Genomic DNA, 6280 nt, shown 5'->3' on the forward strand with positions numbered 1-6280 from the left:
TGTGTGCCTTGGCAGCCATTTGGAGTAATTTGGGGTCAAGTATTTTACACAAGGATAAAGGGGGCTGAAATTGATCCACCAAGCTCCTGATTGTTAGTGGGCGATTTCTCTAACCAGTAGCATACAAATCTAGATTGATGAAAAGAGTGCAGGTAAGAGGAAAGACATTTAATTTGGATTTTCAGGCAAACTATCTCTCTCAACTCCAGCTACACGGAATAACAAAGTGAAGTTAAGGAGGATGTGAAAAGGACATGTTTGTATGTGTGTGACGGACAGGTGCAGGACAGTGGTGGAGGCGTTCCTGAGCCTCGACCTGGAGGACAGAGATTTGGACCTTCAGCACTTCATGAAAGAGGATCTGCTGCCCTCTGCTGGGGATCTGCTGAACCGCAGCTGAGCGGGTCTGCTGAGGCACGTTCTACTGCTCTGTGGTCAGTTTGTTTGTTCACTATCTAATGTTTCCAGCTGGTTTTCTGGAGAGGGTAGGGTTTTACTGATTTGTATACCTACAAGTGTATGACATGAAAAGACTTTATGAAAGTATGATTGAAGTATTTATTATTGTGTTGCAAAGGTTTATGTTGGAGCAAAAGTGTCAGTGGAAATAACAGGATGCAAACAGATGTTCTCTATGGTTTGTTCATTAATACTAATTAATATGTTGATGCCATAATAATATTTTAAGTAATCAATTTTTGATTCAGTAAAAAAAGTTCTATAAAACAATTTTTCATCTTTCATATGGTTCAGTCCATTCAGCTTCCCAGTTGTTTGCTCTCTTTTGTGTTTACAAAATTAAAACATGCCGGTTGTTTATCACCGTGCTCTCGTTGAGGCTTCGCTGAGGTGCCAGGTGGTGAGGACAGCCACAGTGACACACAAAGGTGTGACGTGTGGAAGTTTGTGCGCCGTGTTGCACAGAGGAGTGTTGCAGCAGTGTTTGGTCATGACAAAGATGGTGCTGTTCAGGAAGAGCTCCACCCTGTTCTCCACATCGCACTCCTCCGCCTTCACACAACCCAGAGTCTTAACGTCCAGAGTATCAGCTGGGAAGACAAGAGGATGGCGCTCAGTATAACATAGGAAGTCAATTAAATCCCAACATTTAAATTCCCACGCGTCCTTGACAGAAAAATGGAGAGGGTCAAGGCCTCTATGTTTTACAAAATAGAAATAAAAGTGTCAAGGTGAGAGCAGCCTGGACATCCCCTTCTGGCCAAGGCTGCTCTCACCAACAGTCAATCTGTTGAGGACAGAAGAGTGGCCACATCTCTGGGTGTATTTTTATGAAATAGAAAGAATTGACAGAACGTGCTTGAACGTTTTTTAATGTTTTTTTTACTTAACGTCAGTAACTGGGAAATTCTGAAAACATTCTTTGTCATTGTTTCACACGCCACCTGCCTTGAGAAAGTGAAACATAATTAACTTTGATTTAAATCTAAACACAACAGTCAAGGAGTGGAGATCAACTCAATAAATAGCTTAAACATACATATATCTGGGAGCATCTGATTGGTTGACATCAGTGCTTTAACTGAAGTATGAGTAAACAAGAATGCTTCTAGATAAGGCATTAAATCCTTAAAATGAAGCAAAAACAAAATCCACGACAGGAGAGCTTGTTGTCTTTTTCCCGTGAAAAGGCAAGCGGCTGCATTTTGAATGAACTGCAGAGGACTAATACATAACTGTTCTACACCCACATACAAAGAATTACAGGAGTCAGTCCGAGAAGTGATTAATAATTTGAGATCTTTGGGTTCTTGAAATTCCTCGAAAAAGCCATTACATTTTATTTAAATAAAGGTAAAGAAACCCTCCATACTGTAAGTAGCCCCTATTGCTGATCAACTTTAAATCTCTTTGAATGCTTACATTTAAATGAATAAACATTCACTGAGAAAAAACACAATCCTAAGCAACACACCTGCCTTCCCTTTGCCCGTGTAGCAGCGCTCCCCGGCCTTGCAGGTCGTTTTGGTCGTAAAGCAGGTGTCCCAGAAGCCCAGGTCGCAACGGAAACACTCGAGAATATTCCGTTCCTCAAATGCGTCCGACTCAAAGAGCTGCACCCCCGCCTTCTCCTCGCCTGAGCCACAGTCACACCACAGACACAGGACACTTTGATGCACTGAACATGTTGAGAAAATATCTAACAGTAAGATAATTGAAGCAAATTGGTAAGGTTATTATCAAAATCAAAAAAAAATCGAATTTCATTTTCCGTGAACTTCATGTAACAGTTAGGTCCCATTGAGTTTGGAAACTTCTATTCCAAGCAAGGCCAAAGTGGCAAGACTGCAGTAAAAAAAGACAACCCAGGAAAGAACAGATGATATACAGTACGCTTATTAACAGTTGGGTGAAAATCTTTGAATTATTCAGATTTGAGGCATTTATGTAATGTGTTGTTGGACACATTCATTATTCAGGGGGTGCTGAATGTGTGAAAGTGTTGGAGTGCTGTTGAAGGACATCAAGCCAAACTGATGAGCTGCATTCTGCCGAGCTTTTGAGCATCTCCGAAACATTTTGTTTATTCTGCAGCAGTCTGGAATTAGTTTCTCTGAGTGGATGACTTGTGTTATTCAGAGTGCTCCAAGTTTTAGAGCAGCATCGTGTTTTTATTAACCAGACAGATACTGGAATTAATAGAAAAAGTTGGCAGCATGCGGTGCAGGAGTGGGACGAAGCCCTAGTTTTCTGAGCCCACTGTCCCGCACAATCTTGTATAATAATAAAACTGTCACGTTTTCTTTTGAAATGTGAAGGAGACAGCTATTTTGTGCTTTTTGAGCATAAAACGTTTTTGATCTGTCCTTTAAATGTGGCTGGAAATCCCTTCTCGGGTCTTGATTTTAAGCTCATGCTAGAAAACCCATTTTAAATCCAAATAACTGCAAGTACAGCATATTTTGATACAAAAAGGTGATTATCCTGGTAGCTCTGATGGTAACAGTGTCCACAGATTTAGCGTTGGAGTGTATTGTCAGAGGACGTCCAGTTGCCAAATACCTCTAGAGCTGCTTTAGGCTGCTGCTGCTTGAAGACAATAATCTCCTCCAGACCGCCACATGAGTTTGAATGACTTGCAATCCTCGTTAGCTAATGCAAGCTCAGGTAAACGAACGGGCAAAAGAGGTAAGCTGTGATTAATCCCTAGGAGAGCTCAGACTCACTAAATCTGAACTGAGAGTTTATTAGGTATAGCTAATCGGTGCAGTCTTTTACAACCGTCCTGAAATAAATCCTCTTAATCAATCATTGGTGAGACAAATAGACTATACTCCGAATACATTTGACAATGAATTCAATTTTTGGTTTTCCAAGCAAAAATGTGGTGATTCACACTTCTCAGAGCTTTGCTGCTTTTCATTGACATACATTATAGTTGATAGAATACTTTCAGTAAAGTACAAAGAGATTTCATTGTAGGGTTGGACGGTATAGTAAAACAGGCCTTGTTGTTTTCTCACAAATCAACAAGGGCTTTTTCCTTGTAATTCATATTTATAAAGTACTTATTAAGTACCACCAATAAACTGTTTCTCATTAATAATAATCACCAAAAATATTGTTTTAATTTTCAGTAGTTCCCGAACACTTTTAGACTTTGAGGCCCACCTACAACAAACCGAGCCACTACATGGTCTTACCTGTAGCAGCTGGTAACATCATTATTGCAAAAACACAGAGTGATGATAGTCCTTTCATGTTGCGCTGGATACTTCCTTCATTGACTGCAGCCTGAGGACTGCTGAGGGGAAGGGTTGAACGCAGGAGATTAGATCAGGAATAAACCTGCGATTTGTTCCGGACGGATCACAGCCGGTGAGAGCAGGCAGACATAGACTTCAAAGTGGGCATGAGTCCCTGCCCTTTTTCTTCCTCCAGAGAAAGTGTCCTTTTTATGGGGTGCTTTTTTTTTCTTTTTTTTTAAATTAATGAATATGTATCTACTGCTGTTTGCGCACACTGTCCAAAATATATTGATTGAATAAAAAATAAAAAATACAGGTCAGGAGATTAGACTGTGAAGTTCCGCTGCTCTCTCTCCCCTCCCTCCCTCCCTCCCTCCCTCCCTCCCTCCCTCCCTCCCTCCACAGCGGTGCGGACATCGGCAGTCCCTTCATACAGACAGGTAGCAGCACCTCCCACTTACTGTCCCACATTATGCGGCTTTTCTTGGTTTATTTTGAAAGGTGAGTGGTGAGAAGAACTATTTTGTTGACATTATATATGCTTCCGTTTAGACAATCATTATAAAGAATCAAATTCTGTACAATTTCATTGTTATGCCGATAATACACTATATGTTATCAATCAAGCCCTGATGAAATTAATCATCTAAATTAAATTCAAGACTGCCTCAAGGACCTTAAAAAACGTGGATGACCTTAAACTTTTTGGATGTTAAACACAACCAAAACTGAAGTTATTGTACTCGACCCGAAGAATCTACGAAACAAATTAATCTAAAGATATACTATGGATGGCAATTCATTGGCCTCCAGTGAGAACTGTAAAGGAATCTTGGTGTTATATTGTGATCAGGATGTTATCCTTTAACACCCACCATAAAATCAATCTCAAGAAACCGCCTACTCTACGTAACGATGCAGAGAAACTATAGTCCATGCATTTGTTTCTGCAAGGCTGGATTATTGTAACTCCTTATTATCAGGGGTGTACCAGAAGTCCAGTTAAATCGCTTCAGCTGATTAAAAAAATGTTGCAGCTCGTGTACTAACCAGTTAGGAAAGGACGCGGACCATTACTCCTGTTCTGGCCTGCCCTTACACTGGCTCCCTATAGAACACGAGGGATAAGCATTTAAAATCTTCTTCTTCTCGGCCTACCAAAGCCTTAATACATGGCCAGGCGCCAATCGTTACCTTAAAGAACTCATTTTACCCCTACTGCGCCTACATTGCATGCGTTCCCAAGAATGCAGGGTTGTTGGTTTGTTCCTAGAGTCCTCTAAAAGTACAATGGGAGCCAGAGCCTTTTCTTATCAAGCTCCACTTTTGGTGGAATCAAGCCTTCCAGTTTGTGTTCGGTCGGCAGACACCCTATTCCGTTTTAAGAGTGCGCTTAAGACCTTCCCTTTTGATAAAGCTTATAGTGTAGGGCTGATTAGATTCAGCCCTAGTTTTGCTGATATAGGCTTAGTTTGTCGGGGTGACATTCTTACTTTCTTCCTTCTCTCTGTTTGTGTACTCTCATGTTCCGATTAACCCAGCTTCCCCAAATTTCTTTCCTTTTTGTGTCTATATACCGCCGGGATCCGGAAGTCATAGGATGATCGTCGTGCTGCGGTCCTGAGGTCCTTGGATCGCGAGCCCTGGATCTTGAGTCGTGGCCGTGCACTGTTGCCTGTGGTCCTGGATCATAAAGTCCCTGGATGGATATCCTCGTGGATTCTTCTTATTATTATAACAACATGCATTTCCAACATTCGGTCTACCTATATTGTTAAATGTATTATCTTTTCAATTTCAACGGCATCTATTGCAACGTCTGTCCCGTCCGGGAGAGGGATCACCTCCTCCTGTTGTCTCCCTGAGGTTTTCTCCCATTTTTTCCCTTTAAACTGTGGGTTTTTCTCTGGAACGTTTTTCCTTGTACGATGTGAGGTCTAAGGATAGAGGAGTGTCGTGTTGTCCATACCTGAATATTCTGTACAAACTGTGAAGTCCACTGAGACAAATGTAAACATTTGTGATCATTGGGGCTATATAAAGTAAACATTGATTGATTGTTTGATTGATTGGATGAACAAATGACTAAGCTTGCCGGTGTTGAAGACACCACTCAGAAGCCAAAATACAGAAGAGAGGCATTTCTAATCTCTCCTCCTCGCTATATTGAGAAGGACATTCCTGTTATCCACAGTGAAGTAATAAACATCTACAGGGACATGGCCCCCAGAAGGTTGCTGCTGTAAGGGAGAAAGAGAGGCAGCAAGTGAAGACCGAAAACATATTCAACAACTTCAAGTGCAAGAGATACAAAGAAAGTTAGTAACAAAATAAGTTAATTAACAAAATACTTGAATTTCAGATTTCAAGGCCTTGTTAAAATTTCAGAAAGTGCAGTATTTTGCATTTCGTTAATAAATATTTTGCACCGTTTTTCAGCCATCTTTTATGTGTTTTGTCCAATTAAATAAGTAAATAGTAAGGAGAGGAGAGCAGAATGCACTAAGTGTAATCGTTTGGTAACTAAACTTAGCCCTACTTGTAGTTTGGAGTGTAGATTGGTTTGCTATTTA

This window comes from Notothenia coriiceps, unplaced genomic scaffold (genome assembly GCF_000735185.1).
Source record: "Notothenia coriiceps isolate Sejong01 unplaced genomic scaffold, NC01 NC01_scaffold00029967, whole genome shotgun sequence".
NCBI lineage: Eukaryota > Metazoa > Chordata > Actinopteri > Perciformes > Nototheniidae > Notothenia > Notothenia coriiceps.